Below are 13111 nucleotides of genomic sequence, written 5' to 3'. Positions count from 1 at the left end.
GTATTTTTGCTATTTATTTCATATCTTTTTTTGAATTTTTGTTTTGTTTATTTAAAGTCTCTTTTTCTTCTTTCTTTTTGGTCATTTTGAGTATTCTGCCAGTTTAAAAGTTAAACATTACACTTCTGTTCTCATAGTGGTTAATTTGAAGCCTGTAATTATGTGTATTTACCCATAGTAATAAACTTAGCAACATCTACAGTGCTTTAAAGTCAAGAATTTTTGCACATGATTATGTCCCTTAATCTCCCTCTTCCCTCAGCCCCCATCATGTCGATATTTTAATTCTGGGCTGTTATGAATACAGTCGTTTTCCTTTTTTGATCTGTTAAATTAAAACTTGGCCTGAGGCTGCCATAGCTTAAATCCTTGAGTAAGGAAGTATAAACTGGTTTAGTAGGTAAACAAACTGAAAGCCTAATTAAGGAGTATTCTTGGTAACAAACAGCTGAGTGTCAGCCAATCTGAGCAGTGGCCTTCAGCCAATCACAGGCTTCCTGCTGATCAGTCCACATCCAAATACAGCAAACACAAAGCTGAAACCAGTCACACCCATTCTGCACCTCACTTTCCTTCTCCGCCTATAAACTCTCCCTGCCCACTCTGAGGAGCAGAGCTTTCTGAACTGCCACTGGTTTAGTGCTGCTGATTCATGAATCGTCATTTGCTCAATTAAACTGTTTACTTTGTCTAAAAACTTCTTTTGACAGGTCCTATAATAAACTTTACCTAGGTATTCAGTTACCCTTAATTTTTATGTCTTTTGTAGAAATATGCTAGATTTGCTGTTTTCTCAGTGTTTTCAACATGTGGCAAAATTTTGGAAATATATGAATGAGAATATTTTTATTATACTTTCACATTTAATGACAATTTGATTGGATAAAACTTTTTAGTATTCAAAGTTCTTTTAACATTTTAAAAACATTCTACCGTTTTTCTCTTGTGTCATTTTGTTATTGAGGAGTCCACAATCAATCTGACTCTTACTCCTTTGTAGGCAGGATGATGATATAACTTATCATTCAACTGGGGCACTTTGGAGCGTGAAGGGGATACTAGTAATAATTAGGCTTGTCAGTGGGCGTAACCCAGGACTGTCCTGTGTATGTCAAGACATGTGGTCCACTTATTTATAGGTGTTCAGTCACCCTATTTATAAGTGATTAGTTCTTTATCTCTAGAAGCTTTTAGAATTTTATTCTTTGTGTTTGATATTTTTAGGTGTTGCTATAATACTTCTAGGTGTGGACTTCTTTGTTTTTCTCTACTTGGCCTTCTGTGATACTGTGATTTATAATAGGAAACATATATTTGGTCTTTCTCCTTTTTCCTGGCATGTAGCTCCAAAAACCCACAGAATCTCCAAAGTGATGTATCTATTTGTATGCCAGTGAGATGAATGTGGGCTGGGGGATCCTGGATAGCCTCAGCATGAGAGGGGGTTGCCAGGGTAACCCCTGTGTGATTAGAGGGTTGGAACTTTCAGCTTTAGGCTACCCTCAACCTTGGAGGGGAGAAGGGCTGTAGGTTGAGTCAATCACAATGGCCAGTGATTGAATCAGTCATGTCTAGGTAATGAAACCTCCATACAAAAACAAAGGCTAGAATCAGAGAGCTTCTGCATTGATCAACGAGAACATATCAATGTGCCAGGATAGTAGCACAACCCAACTCCATGAGGATAAACTTTTCTGCTCAGGAATTTCCAAACCTCACCCTATGTATCCATTCATCTGGCTGTGCATTTGTATTCTTTAAAATATCCTTCGTAACAAACAGGCACTGATAAATGTTAAACACAGTTTATGGGAGGCCACTGTTTTGGACAGCCCTCTTCACTAGGCCCCAGTAAAGCAGACCAAACCAGAATGGAGCCATTTGTGCTAAGTGCCTTGGAAGCATATAGAACCTTTAAATTTCATCCTTTCTCTCCCTCCTTCTTTCCTTCCTTCTTGTCTCTTCTTTTCCTTTCTCCCTCCTGCCTTTCCTCCCCTTTTCCTTCCTCTGTCTTCCTTCCTCCCTCCCTCTTCTCCTTTCCTTCCTTCCTTTCTTCCTTCCTTTGTCTTTCTCTCCCTTTCTCCTCTCCTCTTCTCTCTTTGTTCCTTTATTCCTTTTCCCCTCTTCCTTCATCCTTCCCTTTTTTCCGTCTTTTCCTTCTTCCTTGATTCTTCCACTCTTTCTTCCTTCTTCCCTCCCTCCCTCCCCTTTTCTTTCTTTCCTTCTTTCTTCCCTCCCTCCTTCCTCTGTTTCTACCTCCTTTCCTCTTCTCATCTCTTCTCCCCTCTTTTCTACTCTCCTCCCTTTCTTCTTCCCTTTCTTTTGTTCCTTCCTCCTCTTTTCCTTCCTCCCACCCTCCTTTTCTCCCCTTTCCCTTCTTCTTCTCTCCCTTCCTTCTTTCCTTCTTCCTCTCTTCCTTCCTCTCTCCCTTCCTCTCCTCCTTCCCTTCCTTTCTTTCTGCCTTCTTCCCGTCTTCCTTCCTCCTTCCCTTCCTTCCATATTTTTCTTTTCTTCCTTCCTTCTTCCACACTTTCGTCTTCCCTCCCTCCCTCCCTATCCTCCTTTCTTCCTTTCTTCCCTTCTTCCTCTCTTTCTGCCTCCTCTTCTCTTCTTCCTTCCTTCTTTCCCTCCTTCCTTCCATCTTTGTTCCAATAATTCCTACTCTAATTTCACTCTCAGGCTCTTTTATTGATGTTGAACTTAGAGAGGGCACTTATCCTGCCAGCATGAGCCTTTCCAGTTCATGTGAAACTTTTATTTATTATTGCAAATGTTAAATGCAATTCTATTCTATTCTTTCATATTAAGAACTAAATGCTGTGTCTTCCAAAATTCATATTTTGAAAACTAATCTCCAATGTGATAGTATTAGGAGGTGGGGCTTCTGGGAGGTGATGAAGTCATGAGGGTAGAGCCGATGTGAATGGGATTAGTGCCCTTATAAAAGAGGCCCTGGAGAGCTCCCTTAACCCTTCCACCATGAAAAGACAGCCTTCTGCAAACCAGGAAGCAGCCCTCACCAGACCCCAGATCTGCTGGCAGTCTTAGATTTCCCAGCCTCCAGAACTATGAGAAGTAGGTGTTTGCTGCCAAAGCCATTCAATCTATATCATTTGTTATGGCAGCCCAAATGGACTAGGACTTTCCACCTGCAGCACATTTTAAATATTTGCAGAGCCTTCAGCACTGATAAAAGTCTCTGGGCCCACAAAGGCAGGAACCCCATCCCTCAGCCTTTTTGAGGGTAGTGCACTGTGCCTTTCCACATGCCCATGTCCAGTACTGATTTCCCTCTGGGAACTGAGGACATGAAGACTGATAAGTCATGCTACCTGTCTGAGGTTGGTTAGAGTTCTTAACTGCAAGTAACAATCTACTCTGACCAGTTTGAGCAGCAAAGAGATTCATTAAAGGATCGGAGGTTGCTTCCAAAGTCATGCTGCAGAGTGGAAATGACTTCTAGGACCAACCCTACCCCCATGCTGTGGGACTGAACTATGAGGAATCTGCCCTCACTGCTGCTGTCCCCCCGTTAATGCCTGGACATCTGCTGCTGGAAAGAACTACCACTTCACCATCACAGAAGCTGCAGGTAGACTGACAAAGGGGATGTTCCACAGAAACTTCCTTGTGACACTTCCAAACTGAAGTCTTATTTGGATGTGTCCTATTGGCCAAGTCCAGGCCAATGCCCTCCTTTCTAGCTGCAAGGGAAGTGTGTTGGGAGACAGGCTGATAAACAGGAAGTTCAGAATATCCTGAAGTAACATATAAAGGTTATTTAAATTATTATGGTCCATGATTATGACAAACATTCACTAAGGAATTCCCAAAGAGCCTACCGTCCAGTGGAGGAGAGAGACAACCATAGGTTTTCAGTGCACAGGGGGCTGATGGGAGACGCACCTGCACAGTTGTAGCTGGTCTCAGGCAGCTCTGGCCAACATCAGAAAATATACACCTCTCTCTGAGGGCTTGTCTAATTCTCCCTTCTAAATGGAAAGGAAGCCTTTTAAATTTTAAACACAAGTTGCAGAGTTCTCCCTCATATGTTCACACATTTTTCAGACTATTTTTAAAACATTGTAAGCTTGCTTTGTTCAACTGAGAGTTGATCTTGTTGACCTAGAGAGATTTCATAGCGTTTGTCTAGAAAAAGTAACTGCCTGATTCATTCCCCATCCCCCAATTGGCTAATGTGCCCTAATTGTTTTTAAGGAGCCACTTTTTGCTCTAAGTAGCAACTTACTTAAAATTTATGCTAATTTATAGTAAAAAATTATGGCATTATAATTCTTGATTAGAAGTGCTTTTAGAAGAAAGCATAAATGTGGCTGACTTTAAATGAAGGAGAGCTCAAAAACTGGATCTGCTGATCAGTCCTTATTACATCTGGATGCCTGTGTGTTCTCTATGAAGTAAGAAGTGCATTAGACACATGGGAAGCAAGAAACACCATGTGCCTGGGGCGGGCCACTAGAGCCCGTGTCCTACCCTGTGAAGTGGCCTGCCCTGTGTCCTCACTTCATCTCTCCCAGCCAGAATCACAGGCACTGCAATGGCACCGTCTGCCACACACATTGCATCCAGCTGGTCTGTGTTAACCCTCACCCAATTTGCAAAACTCATGTTTCAGCGAAGGTGTTGCTGTTACAAACTAAGCAAATTTAGTCATGCACAACTCCTAGGCTTTTTTTGTTTCGTCTTTTTGACTAAATAACTGTAATCACTAAAAGGTTTGAGGTAGGTGAGCTATTTGAAGGGTATTTAGTTGTACTAGAAAACATACACAAAAAGCAAAGTCTGCATTTTGACTTACAAGTGAAGAGGTTTCAGACCAAACCTAAAAAGCCGTGTTTATATTTGTCACCTCTGCTCATCATGTGGAATCTTAAAATATCATCTATCTCCTTAAAGCCCCTCTATAGGAAAATTAAACACTGACTCGAATAAAGTCAAGAGAATGTTAACTGAGAGTTATTTGAATTTATACAATATAAGCCATAATGAGAAAATACATAGCATGCTATTTAGATAGATTGGATATGATTATTTTTAAAGAGAAAAGTTATCACTCAAAAACGGCACAAAATAAAAGTTTCACAGGATAATCTTTCAGGACAAGATTAAAAAGTTAAAATATCTAGGTTTTAATAGCACTTGAAATTAAATAGTAAAAGGCAGACCAGGCATGGTGGCTCACATCTGTAATCCCAATACTGTGGGAGGCCATGGTGGAAGAATTACTTTAGCTAGCCCAGGAGTTCAAGACCAACTTGGGCAACATAGTGAGACACCCATCTCTCCAAAAAATTTTAAAATGAGCTGGGCGTGATGGCATGCATCTGTAGTCCCAGTGATTTGGGAGGCTGAGATGGGAACATTCTTGAGCCCAGGAGATTGAGGCTGCAGTAAGCTGTGTTTGTGCCACTTCGCTCCAGCCTGGGCCACAGAGCAAGACCTTGTCTCAAGAAAAAAAAAAAAAAGTGAAAAAGGAAAAGGCAGAAATTGATTTATTTATTGGTATAGACAGACTAAATAATGAAGAATGGAAGCATTTAGACCCAATTGCTCTGATGGTAGATGGTCTTGAAGTTCATGGTAGACTGACCTCCCACCTCCTATAGCTAACAGGACTAGCCTTCTAAGAACTAGCAGCTGCTAGAATGCAGAAACTTTAAACTGAAAATAAAAACTAACAATTGCATTAAAGTCTACACTGGATAGGTGCTTACATAACACACAGTAAAAGGTAATTTCAAGTGAATTTAGAACTATTATAACTTAAACCACACATGCTTAGGACAGATTCTAAAGACAAAATTGTAAAGAAAATCTTGAAATTGTATTCAGTAGTTTCACTGTTTGTGTTAATAATGGTATTGTTATTGTGAAATTACTTTATATTGTTAAAGTAAGTAAGTAGACAATGTTTATGTGATTAGAAATAATGCTATTCAGTATAAGAGAAAAGAGATTCAATTATAAAATCAAGTTAATTAAGTAGAAATACAATACTAGAGTTGAAGTGTAAATATCAATATGAACTTGTGATTTTAAAAAAGACACCTTTCTAGCACTGACCACTGAAATGGCCAAAAAGCAATGTCCCCCTAGCAGCAATGTCCCCCTAGCAGCATAAGGGTGCCAAGAGTCCACCTTTTGGCTACAAACACCACTCCTCATAAACGCAGCCAGAGCTCCTTGGAGAAATGCTCCTCCTTTCATGTTGGGGACAAGGAAAGGACAGGGTGAGCAGGAGAATCTTGTACCAGCAAACATGAAAGCTTTCAGATTGATGGGATTGTATCAAAAGGACACCATTAAGGGGCTCCCAGTGGCCAAAGGTAGGACCTTTGAGCCAAAGAGAATAGTATCATAGTTGATATAAGCCCATTAAATCTATGAAAATTCAGAAGTCTGTTATCACGCTCAAAACAGAAAACATTCAAAATAATTTATCACTACTGAAATAGCTATTACACCAATTCCTTACTTTTTAACTTTTAATTTTTATTTTTATAGATTCAGGAGGTACAAGTGCAGTTTTGTGACTTGGATATTTTGGGTAGTAGTGAAGTCTGGGCTTTCAGTGAATGTATTAGTCAGTTCTCACACTGCTATGAAGATACTACCTGAGACTGGGTAATTTATAAAGGAAAGAGGTTTAATTGACTCAGTTCTGCATAGCTGCAGAGGCCTCAAGAAACTTACAATCATGGCAGAAGGCAAAAGGGAAGCAGGCACCTTCTTCACAAGGTGGCAGGATAAAGTCATCAGATTTTATAAATGGAGTTCCCAGTGTCAGTATGTTCATGTGTACCCATTATTTAGCTCCCACATAGAAGTGAGAACATGTGGTATTTGATTTTCTGTTTTGGAGTCATTTTAATTATGACAGTGGCCTCCAGCTCTATCCATGTTGCTGCAAAAGACATGATTTCATTCTTTTTTTTTCATAGCTGCATAGTATTCCATGGGTCACATATACTATATTTTCTGAATCCAATCAACTGTTGATGGACACTTAGGTTGATTCCATGACTTTGTTATTGCAAATAATGCTGTGATAAACATATGAGAGCAGGTGTCTTTTTAATGATTTCTTTTCCCTTGGGTAGATACCTAGTAATGGGATTGCTGGATTGAATGGTTTCTCTATTTTTAGTTCTTGAGCAATCTCTATCCTGTTTTTATGAATGTTGTGCTAATTTACATTCCCACCAACAGTGTTTAAGTGTCCTCTTTTCTCTGCATTCTCGCCAACATCTGTTGTTTTGTGACTTTTTAATAATAGCTATTCTGACTGGTGTGAGATGGTATCTCATTGTGGTTTTACTTTGCATTTCTCTCATCAGTGATGTTGAACATTTTTTCACGTTTTTTGACCACTTGTGTATCTTCTTTTGAAAAATGTCTGTTCATGTCCTTTTCCCATTGTCTGTTTACTCTGTTGCCTATTTCTTTTGCTGTACAGATGCTTCTTACATTATTTAAGTCCCATATGTCTATTTTTGGTTAGTTGCATTTGCTTTTGAAGTCTTCTGATAACTTCTTTGCCTAGGCCAATGTCCAGAAGAGTTTTTCCTAGGTTTTCTTCTAGGATTTTTTATAGTTTCTGGTCTTACATTTAAGTCTTTAACTCGTCTTAAATTTTGTATATGGTGAGAGCTTTGGGTCCGGTTTCATTCTTCTGCATATGGCTCTCAAGTTTTCCAGCACTATTTATTAAATAGGGTGTCCTTTCCCTAGTGTATATTTTTGTTGACTTTGTTGAAGATCAGCTGGCTGTAGGTATGATGCTTTATTTCTGGGTGCTCTATTTTGTTCCATTGATTTATGTGTCTATTTTTGTGCCAGTACCATGCTGTTTTGGTTACTATAGCGTTGTAGTATAGTTTGAAGTCAGGTAGTATGATGCCTCTAGCTTTGTTCTCTTAAGATTGCTTTGGCTATTCAGACTCTCTTTTGGCTCCATATGAATTCTAAGATTTTTTTTTTTTCTAATTCTGTGAAAAATGATGTCGGTAATTTGGTAGGAATTGCATTGAATCTGTATCTTGCTTTGGGCAGTATGGTCATTTTAACAATATTTATCTTCCAGCTACAAGCATGGGATGTTTATCCATTTGTTTGTTTCATATATAATTTATTTCGTCAGTGTTTTGTAGTTCTCCTTATAGAGATCTTTCACCTCCTTGGTTCAGTGGATTCCTAGGTATTTTGTATATGTGTGTGGCTGTTGTAAATGGAATTGCATTCTTGATTTTGTTCTCAGCTTGAATGTTATAGGTGTTTAGAAATGCTACTGATCTTTTCATGTTGGTTTTGTATCCTGCAACTTTACCAAAGTCATTTATCAAATCTAGGAATCTTTTGGAGGAGTCTTTAGAGATTTCTAGGTATAAGATCATGTCATCAGCAAACGGAGATAATTTGACTTCCTTTTTTCCAATTTGGGTGTCATTTCTTTCTTTCTCTTTCCTAACTGCTCTGATTAGGACCTGCAGTACTATGTTGAATAGGAGTGGGAAGAGTGGGCATCTTTAAAGTTTACAGTTTTTAGGGGAAATGCTTTCAGCTCTTCCTCATTTACTATGATGTTGGCTATGGGTCTGTCATATATGGCTTTTATTATTCTGAGGTATGTTTCTTTGATGTCTAGTTTGTTGAGGGTTTTTATCATGAAGGAATACTGGATTTTATCAAATGCTTTTTCTTCATCTATTGGATGATCATATGGTTTTCTTCATTCTGTTTATGTGATGAATCACACCAATTCTTTATATTTAAAATTGGGTAGAGAAGGAAAGAACTGAACATTTATCCTGCCTTTTCATTAGGACCCATGTTTGTGTATAAGTGAACAGACTTAGTTAATGGAGTCTACTCTATAGAAGGTGATCTAATAACTAAATGTAGGAAACCACCATTAAGCTACCCCATGGGATTATTAGTTTAGGTGGGAATTATGTCTTGGCTGAAATACTGTCCTATCTGCCTCAGATGGGTGACTCATTCAGAGAGCCTGAATGGAAGAAGAGCTGTGATTCATCAGAACATAGGAGAACAGCAAGGTGTCGTGCTTCCTGCTAATGTACTAGCTAATGAACATTTGCTAAACGCATGTCTGTAAGGAAGGCAGATTTTGACCTGTGACTTTCATAATAAAGTTGTCAGGGAGTAGCTAATCCTCACCAACTTTTCTATGATTTCTGTTATATCCACCAAAAACAAAATAACAGCAAAACCCTGGGAGTCCTATGTGACCAGCCCAGTTTAGGTCAGTTCTCAGCAGCTGTCTGAGGGAAGATCAGGAGGATTGCAATTTTCTCACTGTGGGTGGCTCCTCTCCACAGACATCTGCAGCCTCTGCTCTCTCCACATTCCCAGGGGACACTGACCTGCCAGGGCTGCAGGCAGAGCCAGCTCAGTCTTTGCTGTCTAAATGCAGTCTAGAGTGCACTTCTCTTCTAGACCTTAGAGGAGAAATGATTATTTTTGAGTCCATCTAGTGTCTTCTCAGTAATCTGATGCAATTTCAGAGTATCCTCAGGTGTTGCAACAACTTGTGCTTTCTTGTTAAGGCTTGTAAATTCTCCATACAAATTAATCTAAGAAAACATCTGAGAAATCCAATCCAAAAATGTAAAAACACAAAAGAGTAACTGAACCCAACTTGGAGTTCGGAATGGCAGAAATTCACCATTGCTGTGTGGAGTGGGGGAAGAGAGCTGACAAAACTGAGCTATGTCATGTCATAGTAAGCCAAGTGCAGTCAGAGGAGAATTATGAAACGAGGCCGTTGATTTCTCCATCACCCCCACACATGGGCCACTCTCACTGAGCATGCAGCCTGCAGTCACGCTGCCCGGTGCCAGGATTCCCACTGTCTAGGTTGAGAATGTTTGCTTGTGCAGGAAGAATTTCCCAATTGTTACCTCTGCCCCTTGAATTTATTGTAACAAAGAAAAGCACTGCCTCTGGAGCTGAAACCAACATGCCACTTTACTGTTCACAACTAGTATGAACTTCATCTTGGAAGTGAGTCAGGACTCATTTGAGTCTCCTTTCTTTATATTTTGTCATTTAAATGAAAAGCATTTTGAGTTCTTGGGAGTTATTTTGAGAAAGAATGCTATATGGCAGTTTAAATTCTGAATATATATTGCTGGGCTTTTAAAGTAATCAAGTTCTGCATCAACCCAATCTTTGAGTTTTCACATTTTACTTATCACCTATGATTACTTTAAATGCTAACTCTCTAATGGTTAATGCATTTCCATTGCCAGCAGTGTTCTCCACTAATACACATCAAAATCCTAAGGCAATGATTTCTGAAATTATACTAAAGAGACCAGATCGGATTTCCAGTCTTTAAGATGAAACATTATCAAGCATACTGCTCTCATAGTACAAACCAAACATTTACCAAATGTGACAATGTATTTCACCTGTCTCTGGAAGACAAGCTCTGGAAATTCCCAGGATGAAAGAGCAACAAGAGCTTGCCCAGGGCCTAGGAATTAGCCTTGCCTGGGAAGTCTTCCACCTCCAAAGTCCAGAGAAAAACAATTTAAATAACAGGTCAGTCTCCTTTTGATAAGGCTTTTGCTTATAAGCTGAATTCCGAGGTGTTCTGAGTGCGCTTTTTGCTAACAAAAGACATTGGATATGGTAAACTTAAAGCAACCAAGAACCATTAAAAGCTGTTGTTCTGGGCTGGGTGCAGTGGCTCATGCCTGTAAGCCCAGCACTTTGGGAGGCCGAGGCGGGCAGATCACAAGGTCTGGACTTTGAGACAAGCCTGGACACCATGGTGAAAATCTGCTTCTACTGAATAAAAATACAAAAATTAGCTGGGCTTGGTGGTGTGCACCTCTAATCCCAGCTACTCAGGAGGCTGAGGCAGGAGAATTACTTGAACCTGGGAGGTAGAGGTTGCAGCGAGCCAAGATGGTGACACTACACTCCAGCCTGGGCAACACAGCAAGACTCCATCTCAAACAAAACAATGCAAAAAGACCCAAAAACTCTTGTTCCGGAATGTAGTTTATCATGACTGTTCTCAATGCTATGTGAAATTAGGAATCAAATTCTGACAGCGGAAAAAGTCTCACATCCTTTCCTACTGCTTCTACTCAGGTGCCTGTTGCATTCTTGCCTTCATCTTTGCAAGCGCTCAGGGCTCTGTGCGGAAAGAGGAAGTGCGACAGTTAAAAGCTTGCAGTGACCTGTAAGCGGGCCAAGTGCCGTTCAGTCCTTTCCCCAGTGAGTCCCTCGTCACTCTCTCTCAGGCCCAGTCAGAAGCTGCGGCCCTGAGGGAGCAGACTCCACGCCACTCCTGCACCTGTGCCTGCTTTGACTGCATCTGCACACTCGCAGGATTGCCTCAGCTCGGACGCAGGTTTTGGCCAGCAGGAATGACCTTACTGGCCTCTGTCTCTCCATATTGTCTCCTCGGGAGTACCAGAAAACTCCACGGAACCAAACTGTTGCCTTGGTTTCTATCAGGGCCTGTTCTCGCTGGAATCCCCTGCAGTATCTGCTCCTGGTCCCTGGTGCTCTGCAAGCTTCCACCGGGGCTGACCGACAAGGGCATGCCTTCAGGGAGCTGGCCAATCTCTGAAATGGAGGTGGGAAAATCCCCTTGCTTCTTACCCAGCACTAAAGCCTAGCAGGTTGGGAGTTTTTCCAACGTGATGAAAGGAAGAGAAAGACCTCAAGCCAAAAATCCTTGACAGTGGCTGACTCCACAGGGATAGGCCAAGGGTGGAGGAGACCTATGAGGGCTTCAGCTGCTGCACTCTCCGCCCTGTGTCTCTGTGGAGTTAGAATGTCTCGCAAGTATTATTACTTGTATGATAAAGTAGAACAAGTGGTTTTAATTTAACCAATCTATAGCTCTTCATGCTAGTTTTTTTCACCACGCTCAGCTGTACTTAACTGTGGAAGCTGAGCCTGTCGGAGCTGTGGTGTGGCCAGGTTCCTGTAGAGTCTGTCCTGCTGTGGTCCCAGCTGCAGTGTGGCAGGAGCAGCGTCCCCAGACAGGTGTGTGCCCTGGCCTTGCCAAATACAGGTGTTTCACAGCTTCACAACCTGTCCCCTTGTCTATAAATGCCCAGCTTGCTCCACAGTGCTGTGAGAGGCCCAGATAGAACATATATGACAATGCTTTGTGAACTGTATAGCACCTTAAAAAGAAAATAAAAGTGACAGAATATGAAGCCGGGTGCAGTGGCTCACGCCTGTAATCCTGGCACTTTGGGAGGCAGGCAGATCACTTGAGGCGAGGAGTTCGGGACCATCCTGGCCAATATGGCAAAACTCTGCCTCTATTAAAAATACAAAAATTAGTCGGGTATGGTGACGCATGCCTGTAATCCCAGCTACTTGGGAGGCTGAGGCAGAAGAATCACTTGAACCCAGGAGGTGGAGGTTGCGGTGAGCTGTGATTGCGCCACTGCACTCCAGCCTGGGCCACAGAGCGAGACCCTGTCTCAAAAAAAAAAAAAAAAAGAAAAAAAGGTGACAGAATATGGACCCTTGAGGGAGACTGCACCTCACAGACTTCCCCTCTGCTCAGCATGGGCTTCCCTGCTGCCCTCATCTGCCACCACATAGAGAATGGGAAACTGTAATCAGATTCAAGTTGGATTTTTTTTAAAACCCTAAGTTAACTGTATAATGTGAAATAAGAAGTCAGGACTATGCTCTTAGGATGTTTTCAGTCATTTGGTCAGACTTCTCTGGAGCAGCTCCTAGTTAATGGCTCCATCCCTCCCCTGAAAGTTGATTCCTCCATCCGAGCACCTAATCTTGTGCTGGACCACAGGATCAGCCCATTCCTGTGGGACTGCAGTCTCAACAGCTTTCTTGGGAAAGCAGCACAATTCTTAGATCACCACAAGAATCACCTGTGCAACCTTTTACAGATGGAGAAAGAGAAGCCCAGAACACTCACGTGACTGGCCTGAGTCTCAGTGACTGAGGGGCATTTCTATTAATAACACTTGCCCATAAGAGAAAGAACGCATTCTGCGTAGCTGGACTGTCGATGCTTTCCAGAAAACACTGGCCTTCCAGCTCTGCATTTCCTCCAGCCATCTTC

This window comes from Macaca mulatta, chromosome 4, assembly GCF_049350105.2.
Source record: "Macaca mulatta isolate MMU2019108-1 chromosome 4, T2T-MMU8v2.0, whole genome shotgun sequence".
Taxonomy (NCBI): domain Eukaryota; kingdom Metazoa; phylum Chordata; class Mammalia; order Primates; family Cercopithecidae; genus Macaca; species Macaca mulatta.
This window is presented reverse-complemented; position numbering follows the sequence as displayed.